The sequence below is a fragment of the Dendrobates tinctorius genome, unplaced genomic scaffold (genome assembly GCF_039654945.1).
Source record: "Dendrobates tinctorius isolate UK_male_01 unplaced genomic scaffold, ASM3965494v1 ptg000202l, whole genome shotgun sequence".
Lineage (NCBI taxonomy): Eukaryota > Metazoa > Chordata > Amphibia > Anura > Dendrobatidae > Dendrobates > Dendrobates tinctorius.
In genome coordinates, this window is record NW_027361869.1 from 9,451,107 (window position 1) to 9,463,231 (window position 12,125).

The window sequence follows — 12,125 nt, forward strand, 5'->3', positions numbered from 1 at the left end:
CTCTGCCATATGATGTTGTAATGAGTGATTCCCTACTAACATTTAAGAAGGGACTGGATGCCTTTCTTGAAAAGTATATTACAGGTTATATACACTAGTTTCCTTAATATTGCGTTGATCCAGGGAGCTAGTCTGATTGCCGTATGTGGAGTCGGGAAGGAATTTTTTTCCCCAATGTGAAACTTACTGTTTGCCTCATGGGTTTTTTTTGCCTTCCTCTGGATCAACATGTTAGGGCAGGTTAGGATAGGATATGGGTTGAACTAGATGGACTTAAAGTCTTCCTTCAACCTTAATAACTATGTAACTATGTAACTATAAATTATCTTATTAGAAAATCCGCTTATTTCTCCTTCTGGACTGATCTTTCATAAAATTCTGAAATCATGAGCAAAAACTGTCTTTAGTGAATACAGCTTTTCCCTCTACTGAAATGGGAGATGACAGTTGGTGCTCATAAAGTTCTATGGAAAATTGCAACTGTCATTTCAGGAGAACGTGCAGCAGAATGTCTGTATTGGCCTCTAGCTCCTCCTTTCCCCATAGAATTTTAAAAGCACCAATTGTCATCTCCTATCTCAGTAATAGAGATATCTGTCTTCACTGAACCCAGATATTACCCATGAATTGAGAAGGAATCCTCAATCCAGAAACCATTACCGACAGGTGTCAAAGCTGCCTTAACATTGTATACATTATTCCAGTCCATAAAACAGATCAGAATATTGAATACTGCAATTTTGTTTCCATGCAAGCCATCATTCCATGTGGAAAATCAGCCATGTGCACTAAAACTGTAGCCTTAATGGGTGCGTGCGCTCTGTCTGTGACATCCGTGGAGCACACAGACAGCGTTTGATCCTGAATTGTATTAAAATGAGGGATCACCATCCTTGTGTGAGCTTCAACGGTGTGCCCTGATGAATTCCTAATGTATCTAAAGGAATTGATTATGGGTTTTTTTGGGGGGGAGGGGAATGTATACAAAGATCCAAATTTTCTCAAAGGGAATGTGTTACCTTTTTCATTATGAATGATGTGTGTATATGAAAAAGTGTGCTTCTTCCACTGGGGGACACAATATCCATTCATTTGCTTTGGTTTAATGCGCCAGTGCACAACACATACACAAAGCTAATTTGGCACACAAGCTTATATCCTTTGATGTGGCCATACCAACTGTGAATTTTGTATGCGCTAAGTGTCTTTTTAGATATCTATCTACCGTACCTCTCTGTGCATCCAGCTTCATGTTGGACCACATTGTGAATACTGCTTTTAGCATTTTCTCCTTTCAAATGTGGTCTGTTCTGATATTTAATCTCAAACCTCTTGCTTGGCAGGCAGGAACTTCAGCAATAAACCACAGGCTGCACTGGTAAGTGTAGGATGATTTTTTTTCTGTCTAAAGAGCTAAATGATATTCTTCTTCTTTACAGGCATATTGTACTGGTACATCTCTATATACCTACATATTAGAGCTAAAATAAAAGTTAAAATATTTTTGGTTCCTACAAAATAGTAAAAAATAACGAAACACAATTACAATAATTAAACTTCTTAAAAAATAAACACCACAAATCACTAAATAACATATTTGGTGTCCTTTTAATTATAACAACCCGTATAATACAGTGAGCAGGCTATATTTATGGCAATCTGTAAATTGCGTAAAAAAATTCCATGTTTTTCTCCGTTAAATCCATAAAAAGTAGTGTAACTCTTCCATATGTGTTTCACATAACGGCATTAAAAAATCTTTTTTTTTGCTTGTACTACATATATGCATGTATATACGTATCTTATTTTTGCTTGTGTGCACTATGTATATGCGTGTGTAATGTGTAAATGCACTAGTAATGTAATAGCATTTACATATTTTATTATATTTTTCCTAATGCAAATTTGTATGAGTTTCTGAAGGCGAGGTCTGACACATGGGAGCCCAGATGCAAGTCCTGAACATGGGCTCTTAACTGCCAGACTCCGTTTTTAGCTTCATCATTGGCTTGGAGGCGGCTTTCTTCGCCCACAATCATGTCTACCATGAACTTCACACAAGCTTTGCCGGCATGATTAGTCAAAGATGGCCAACCAATAGTCGAAGGCCATGATATTTACAAAACTTTTTTGTTTTGAGTTTACTATATTTTAGGGCTTTGTGTCCTTGTGAAGCCTTTTACTCAGTTTGCACCTTTTGCAGATGAAGCTGCCATTGCTATAATATCAGCAACACAACACTGATCCATGAGATAATATAACAACATTAGAGAATAGACATAAAATAGCTCGGTGCAATAATATCTTCCCAAGAAGAAGCTGTTGACCATGATGGTGTCTGTCCATTCTGCTTATTCTTCATGACACATTTCAATTTGGTTGTTTAGTATTATAGAAATCCAATAACCTTGAACTGGGGAGGAAATAACGCAGTGATGCGATCAGGACTTTATATAGGATATGGCTGAGAGGTCAGTAAAATGTTGCTGAGAAAAATCTATCTTGCAACCTACAAAGTGTAGTCAAACACTGTATGGGGCATATATTATTATACTCTTCGTAGGTTAGCATAGCATAAAGGGGTTGCCCAGCCCCAAAAATACATGACAATCTGTAAACCGAAAGTTACATAATTCTCAAATATAGTTTCTTGACTCCAGGATTCCGGTGCTCCAGTAGTCGCTACAGTCTCGGGTATTGGCACACTATGCTCTGGCAGTCACTACAGTCTCGAGTATTGACGCCTTCACTTTAGGTGCTTGTTCTGGACGGAAGACAATGTTTCCTGTGATGCTACAAGACCATAGCTGTGTGTTAAAGAGGACCTGTCATTTGCCATAAACATGTATTTTTTTCATGGTGGTCAGGCATGGCCACTGCCTCTCTCATAGACAATGACAATGGTAACATGAGCACACTACGAATCAATCACACATGGCACACGGGATCCCAATTCAAGAGGCCCATGAGTGTCCCAGTGGTGGGACCTCCTCTGATCATATATGTTTCACCTCTTCTGTGGGTAGGTGAGCACAGGTGCCTTTTTTGGATACCATATATACAGCTGAATCATACTTTTTATTATACATCCAATAGAAAGGGAGTAAAAGTGAAGAAAGAATGCGAGCAAGCATTCACTGAAATATTCACCACACAACCATCATTTATTTCAGTTTTGCAAAAAGAAAAAACAGTTTGATCCATTTTCACATTGTTATGGCTGGGTAATTTCCCTTCTTTATTTTCTTTGACCACTTCCCATTTAATGGTAACGCAGAAGGTCTATCATTATGTCTTATTGTACGTATCATTGCAGCAGAAATATAAAGCTTGGAACAGGAAACTGCCAGACACCAGTGGAGTGAATGGCGTACTAATTCATAGCTATCCGCATTTGGCTGAGAGTACAAGATGAATACATGATCCGCCCACATCGCCAGCAAGCTGAATACATGCAGGCTGAATGCATTGTAGTGGGTTCCTGCCTGTATAGGAAGCAGAGACTGGGAGAACAGTTTGCAGATCATAAAATAAGGGTTTGGACTGGAAATTAGTCACCATACTGAAGGGGATACAATGAAAGACCAAATAAACTTGCTTTGGCCAGCAATTTGTGTTCAACACAGGTTTCGATACATGATCCGAAATGAATAATTCCTTTAATTCTTGGTGTTTGTTCCGACCCCATGCAGTATTAGAGGTCACGTGCATGGACGTATTATGTGTTTGTGTTACATTACATTGTGCACAAAAAGTTCCAAGTTTCAGATGTTGCATTTAGTGGGATTTCTCGCCTAAAAAGAAAGACTACAGGGCTGTGCAATGGCACCATATGGCAGAGAACTGAAGCAGAGTGCTGCAGTAAGCTATATATGATGCTTTGTATATTGCAGTTTGCAAAGTAGGACTCCAGATATACAGTATATATACATTCCAAAGACATACTGATAGGGAATTTAGATTGTGAGCCCCATCGGGGACAGAGATGATAATGTCTGTAAAGCGCTATATAAGTGAGTAAAATGAATAAAAATAAAAGTAATAATAAATCAAACTTCTATGAAAATGAACAAATGAAAGTCAGACATTGCTTTTCAACCATGCTTCTACAGAATTTTTACATATGAGCAATAAAAATGAAAAAAGCATATACAGAATGGGAGGAATAGGGCTAAGCAACAGCACATGTGAAATAGACTTGGGTATAATAATAGATCACAGATTGAACATGAGCCAACAGTGTGATGCAGAAGCAAAAAAGGCAAATACAATTCTAGGATGTATTAATAGAAAAATACAGTCTAGATCACATGAAGTCATTATCTCCCTCTACTCCTCTTTGGTCAGACCTCATCTGGAATACTCTGTCCAGTTTTGGGCACCACATTTTAAAAAAGACATCAACAAACTGGAGCAAGTTCAGAGAAGAGCAACCAGAATGGTGACAGGTCTGAGGAACGGTTGCAGGATTTGTGAATGTTTAGCTTGCAAAAGAGAAGACTGAGAGGAGACTTAATAGCTGTCACACTGTAGAAGGATCATCTTTATTCTCATTTGCACATGGAAAGACTAGAAGCAATGGGATGAAACTGAATGGGAGGAAACACAGATTACATATTAGAAAAAACTTCTTCACAGTGAGGGTGATCAATGAGTGGAACAGGCTGCCACGAGAGGTGGTGAGTTCTTCGTCAAACAGAGGCTGGACAGACATCTGTCTGGGAAGATTTAGTGAATCCTGCTTTGAGGAGAGGGTTGGGCCAGATGGCCCAGGAGGTCCCTTCCAACTCTACCATTCCATGATTATATATATATTACCAGCAATATTCTGGTTGAGCAATTTTATTCATCCCAGCTCAGTTGCATCCATATTTAGTAAAACTTTTTTATTAAGATCAACTGTGTCATGCAATCTTCAATGTGCCTACCAGTTAAGTACATGCTCTCATATGCACACAGGAAATCACTTTCTCATGATCTCATCCCCTAAAAATCCCTCCTGACAGCTCTCAGACCCCTCCCCACCAAGCTTCTTGTTCCTCTATATGTCTCTCTTCAGCTGAGGATTAAAGCATTTAATTAATAGTAATTCTATAATAGGTGGTATAGTATAGTTAACTAGACAATTATTGAACTCCACTGATTACACTATTCTATCTGAGAGTGCTATGTGCATAATTTGCCTCTGCAACTTATTAGATGCAGCTTAAACTTGTCTACCCTGCCTTCTGCTTGTAAGAGCTGACAGGCAGAAACTTATCATATGCAGGAGACTGGCTGACATTGCATCACATATGATATTCTGAGACTCTGCAACGTGAATCAGAACATAGCAGTCCTGTGACACTGTTCTATCACTGCTGCCCTTATAGGACTCAAAGAAGAATGACAAGTCCAAGGCATTATGGGAAATATGATTTGCTTTTTTCTTCTTAAGCAGTGATTTTTTTTCCCATCAAAATTACAGTCTCCTTCGCGGAACAACTCCCATTATAAATAAATTGGGTCTGTTGGATGTTATCACGCAAAATCTAGAATTGCTTTGTGATCTTGGTTTATAATGAAAACCACAAGGCAGATGTGAACACAACCTAGGTAACTTATACAGGACAGGACACTTCCCATAAAACATAGGCCCTGCCATGATTTACAGCATTCCTAAGGTATCTTACACCCCATGCATTGCTGTTATAATTAATTTGTACAAGCCCCTGCCAAGAAGGCAACATGCTCCCCAGACACTTACATTGATTTGCTTAGTTACAAATTACATCAAATAGATTGTCTGCTAAATGTTTAAGAAAATCCTTTAAGATAATGAGGACATAAATAATATGTGACCCCACCCTACCCTATAACTTAAACTCCATGTTGTAAATATTCTACAAAACTGGGCACCAAAACTTTCAACCAATTAAAAACTGTTAATCATCAGTATCGCAACCTACCCCATGTCACAAAACTTAGGAAATCACCGAGTTGGAACACAATGGAACTTGTAGAAGAATTATAATCTCCACTTTGCGAGGCCTGATATGAAATAGGACACATTAAAATGCCTCACTTGTATTCTCGGACTATTCACTGAAAATAGTCTTCAAATCCCCAAAAATTGCTTTCGAGGTTTGTGATTATTTCCTGCCACTTAATCAGGTTGGCTTATTGTGTGTTTTGTACATCTGAAGGACAGAGGCAATTAATTTGTTGAAGAGGTGGGGCGGACTGTCAAATTTTTTCTAAGCTTTTTTCTGTTATGATGACCTTTGCTTCTCTTCTTTAATTCCATTACTTCGATAATGAGCTGCAAGTGAAGTGAAACGAGGCTGATTAAAGAGGGAAGAAGAACTGGACCATGAATGGTCACCTGTTAGCAACGCTTCTGGCTCTATTGACTTCAACTTTCTTTAAAGTCTCTGATAAAATATAGAATTTGCTTCTTTTATCTTTATTGATTACTCTATGTTTCCATTAGAAATGCTTGCGAGTCAGATTATAAGGATTTGTACTACGGTATTTTCTTTTTTAGGGAAGGTGTGCCGACAAGGGACTGACACAGAACAAGAAACGGATGCCATGCACAAGGACGGCTCCATGTTTTCATGGGCCCCAGGCGAAAGAATCTCAGTGGGCCCCTTTAACTCATACCACAATTCATGTTGCACAAATAAGAAGAATAGATATAGTGCAATGCTAATTATTTACTTACTTCTTACATTACATGACTGATATCTATTGTAAATTCTAGAATAGCTAAAAAAAAGCGAATCGCCGCCACGCACGAGACACAGAGTGACTGCAGACTTATCATTTTAGATCGGACACTATAGTCCTCCATACAGTATTATGGGCCCCATATATTACCCCATACAGTATAATGAGCCCCATATATTACTCCATACAATATAATGGCTCAATATAATGCTCCATACAGTATACAATGGGACTCATATATTGCTCCATACGGTATAAGGAGCCCCATACTGTGTATTACTCCATACAGCATTATGGGCCACATATAATGTTCCATACAGTATAATGGGCCCCATATATTACTCCATGCAGTATAATGGTCCCATATAATGCTCCATATAGTATATAATGGCCTCATATAGTTCTCCATACAGTAAATAATGGCCTCATATAATGTTATATAATGGGCCTCATATATTGCTCCATACAGTATAAAGAGCCCCATATTTTACTACATACAGTATAATGGCCACATATATTACTCCATACAGTATAATGGTCAGCATATAAAGCTCCATACAGTATAGTGGGCCCCATATATTGCTACATACAGTATTATGGGCCTGATATATTGTTCCATACAGTATAAAGGATCCCATATATTGTTCCATACAGTATAATGGTCCCAATATATTGCTCCTTACAGTATTATGGACCCATATAATGTTCCATACAGTATAATGGGCCCCATACATTACTCTATACAGTATAATAGCCCCTTATAGTGTTCCATGCAGTATGCAATGGCCCCATATAGTGCTCCATACAGTATATAATGGTTCCATATATTACTACATACAGTATAATAACCCCATATATTGCTCCATACGTTATAATGGGTGCCATATATTACTCCATACCGTATAATGGTCCTATATATTGCTCCAAACAGTATAATCACCCTATGTATTACTCAATACAGTATAATGGACCACATATAATGCTCCATACAATATGATCGGCCCCATGTATTGCTCTATACAGTATAATGGGCCCCATATAATGCTCCATACATAAAAAAATTCACTGCTTCTCGTTCCACGTTTTTCAGATCTCTTCAGCGTCTTCTGATTCTGCACTGTTCAGTACAGAAGGCGCGCTCTAGTGACATCATTGTGCCCTCTGTCCTAACACGTCATAGAGAGTCAGAAGACACTGAAGAGACTGGAGCAGTGTGGAACAGGAAGAGGTGAGTATTTGAGGGAGGCTTCCTGACTCATGGGCCCCATAGCATGCTGATGTTCTCAACGGCAATTGGTCCCCTCCCCCATTCGTCCAGGGCCCTGGCACTTGCTCGGGTGGGCCTGGTGGTGACATCGGCTCTAGCCATAGGGATTGCACAGTTGTCTTATATTTTTTTTATTCTGCCCCTGATATAGATTTAATTTTGTTTCTCGTTGGAATTGTACAGAATATTGCAAACATTAAAGGTGGAAAAAGTTTTGAAATGATTATTCTTGGTAGGATTTTTTTTTTTTACATTACAAAAAACGGTAGTTTTTCAGGGGTGTGTCGGTCAGCTCATTGTGCTATGGACGATATAATTTGCTGCAGGAGATATGTGCATCTGCAAGCAAATTTCAAGAGCAAAAAAAAATGAAATGTGTAGATTGCGGTATGTGTGTAAGAATTAACAGATGGAGATGGGATGTAATGGAGCCAATACTTGTCCAAGTCAGCAGCTTTATCTAAGTAGAGTGCTATCCCTCAAGCGTAATCCTTATTTATGACATCTAGCAAGTGCAACAGGAAAGTAAAATGTTCTTTACTGTCAGAGCTTTTGTAGCGTGATGGTATTTATTGCATTATTAATAACATAGGCTCCGTAATCCGGAAACGAAAAATCGGTCACATCACTAATACATCTTCACAACCCACTTTTGCTGTTTTCACTTTTGCTGTCGAGTTCATTGTTTCAATCTGAGAAGTGAAGATGAGTTTCTACGTGGAAACCATCAATAAGCTGCTGTTACCAGATCTATCGCGTGGTGTTTTTATGAGTCATTCATAATGCAAGGATTATGCAAAAATACAGCACGTAAATCAGAATGCTGGGACAGTCATGCATTAGCCCGCAATACCAATTGTGTTATATAATTTTTATTATTATTTAGATTTTTCTTATTTACTTTTAGAAAAAAGGTTGGGTGAGTTAAACTATTAAAAAAAAAATTTAATTCTTTAAACAATTTTGTAAGTGCCTAAAGGATTTAAGCGTGCGACCGGTTGACCACTTATATAATATTTTTTCCTCTTTTTGAGGTTTTCACTTATATAATAAAGTTGACTCTCAACCCCCCTAGGAAGCACAGGATTGGGCGGAAGAGACATGGCAGACCCACATGAGGGCCTTCAGAATGCCACCAGCTATCAACAACACAATCGACAGACTGGGTCATGGAAGGGACGCCCTACCTTTAGTCAACCTCTTAAATGCCACTGTCAAGATGGACAGCAGCATCTAAGGGAGTGCTTCCAAAACTCCAGTCCTCATGGTCCCCAACAGGTCGAGGTTGTGTTGAGGTGAGAGAATTCCTATTTGAATGGCGCGGTACTGAGCATGTGCGACCACCACTCCTATAGACAGTAAATAGAGAAGAGGTCGCACATGCTCACTACTGTTCTATTCACACAGGAAACCCTATTCTTGTAACCAGTCAAGGACCCTAAGATCAGACCCTCAGCATTTATACACCTATTCTGTAGAGGCAACATCGTTAATTCCTTGCCTCGATGATACATCCATCATCTGTGCAATTCTAAGGAAATCCTGACAATATGACTTGTTGGTGGCAGTGAGGACTAACGTTTGGGTAACACTGATCTAAGGGATTAAACTACTGTGATCTGATCTAGTTCTGGCACTCCGAGCCATCTTTACATCTCTAGTTTTAATATCTTCTGTACATGTATCGCAAGCAATTAAAGATGTTATCTCTACAAAATAGATATATAATTGCTGAGGGTCTGATCTGATTGCAAAAATAGGGTTTCCTGTGTAAACAGAAGTGAGCATGTGCGACCTCTTCTCTATTTACGGTCTATAGGAGTGGTGGTCGCACATGCTCAGTACTGCTCCATTCACATAGGAGACTTCTGTCCTTCTGTTATCAACATCAGCTGGGGATCAGGAGACGGACCCTCATGATCATAGATTTACCATCTATCCTGTCTGTAGTTGATAATTATTTCTGGGATAACCTCCTTTTAATAAAAAGGTATTTTAGAATTTATAATCAGCCATAAGCCTAATTAAAAAACAAGAGTAAGATCTGTCAACAGCAGCTTGTTTACATTTTCCTAAATTGCGGCAATTTTTATTTTTTTACTGTAAAATCCCTAAATTTACATAATTCATTAAGTTGTCATGGTGGACCATTAATGAAATAGTTAAGCGATATAGTGAGATTTTATTTAAAGGTAATTAAACCGAGCCTCAAATCTTGACATCTTTCCCCTTTTTAAGGCTGAAAATAAACTGTTATTACGATACGGGGGATGTGAACAAATAATACGCCTGTGAAATCTCCGCTGTGCCCTTCAGAGCTTCTCAGTGACGGATAAACATAATCACAAAGCAGCTGAAAGTCATCTTTCTACCAGATTTATCTCAGATATCCACCCTTGCACTCTGGTGACATTGTTCCAGGCAGCAGCCCAGCAGCGCCCATGGCTTGTTAGCAATCAATTGAGGCCGAGCGCGCACTGACAGGTCAATTACTTGTTGCCAAAACTTGTTGGGGGAAAAAAAAACAAACATGTGATGATATTGTTAATTCTGAATTTCAAAAGCCCTGAATGAACCATGATGTGACACAACGAGCAACTGACCAATGTCTCCTAAAAGTCTCCATTGCCAAAACCTCTGGCTGTTCCCCTGAGCATGAAGAGAAATCAGTATTTTTTCTACGTTTCTACACTACTTTTATATTGATGACTTATCCTATGGATAAGTCGTCAATATCAGATCGGTTTAGCCCGACATACGGCATCCCTATTCTTCAGCTGTTTCCAGTGCCGGCGGTGGCTGGATGTGAGCAGTTGCGGCACTGATCAGCACAACTCTTTCAACTGCGTAATGGTCACTGCCAGGTACTGCAGTTCTGGTCTTATTTAATGATGGCCCCCTACCAATATTGATGACCTATTCGTAGGATAGCAATAGTCTGTAGAAAAGGAGAAACCCTAGAAGAAGCACACGTAGTGCGAAACGTCTGTAGTCCAACTCTTGTCTCCACCTCTTCTCCCTGACACTATGTTTTAACAATCGTTGTGAAAAAATGATTGCGCTAGGAGAGGGTGAGTGCTGCCTTTTCCTTTCTTACCTTGTACATATTCATAGGATAGGTTATCAATATAAAAGTAGTTGGGCACCTGTGTAAAGAAACATTGGCAAAACCACTGGGGACTTAAGCCCTTACCCCGGGCAATTTTCTATTTTTCGTTTTCACTTTTTCCTCCCCTTCTTCCAAAAGCCATCTTTTTTTTTTTTCCAGCCATATAGCCATATGAAGACTTTGTTGTTTTGAGGGAAGAGGAAGAGTAGTGGTTTTGAATGACACCATTAGTTCGGCCAAATAGTGTACTGGAAGAAAAATTCTAAGTGTGGTGAAATTGCAAAAAAAAGTGCAATTCCATAATTATTATTGTTTAATTTATTATGTTCAATATATGATATAACGGACATAGAAATATGATTAAATCAGCCATCAAGTGGTGGGAAAGATGCAGGCTCAGCACGTGAGCCCACATCAAAAGCAGAGACACGGCTGATGACGTAAATATAAGTCATTGGTCATGAAGAAGGGGTTAAAGGCCATGGACAATTTTTGGCGTTTTTATAGGTAGAGAGTGGGACTCAAAAAGCAGCTCAGTTTCCCTTGAGTGGTCTGTACCAGAAAATGGTTATTAGGTCTCACTGACAGCAAACCTGAGGTCAGCTTTCATTTTAGCAGATAAATGAATGAGGTCCATTGTATCCATGGCAGTGTTGCTTGTGAATGTCATGTATTGGAAAGGCAGGATTTTTTTCCAGCTGCTGCAACACCAACAGGTTGGAGAATCCAACGTGGTAATCAAATAGGGGAGGAAGTTGGTAAATCTGTGCTGCTAGTACTGTGCCCACAATAAAGATCCATAAGCGCTGTAGAAATGTTATGTGGTTTTATTCTCAACTCGTTTCGAAGTTAGCAAACTTGTTCCTCAGGAGAACTTCAGGTTGTTGGTCTCTTGAGGAAGAAGTTTGCTAACTTCGAAATGCTTTTGCTAATCTCTACGCTGCTTTTTTTTAACAAAACTGGCTATACTCACCTATCACTATGCCTCTCTGTCGCTACTCCCAGTCTTTTCTGACAGGTGATGTTACAACTACAGTG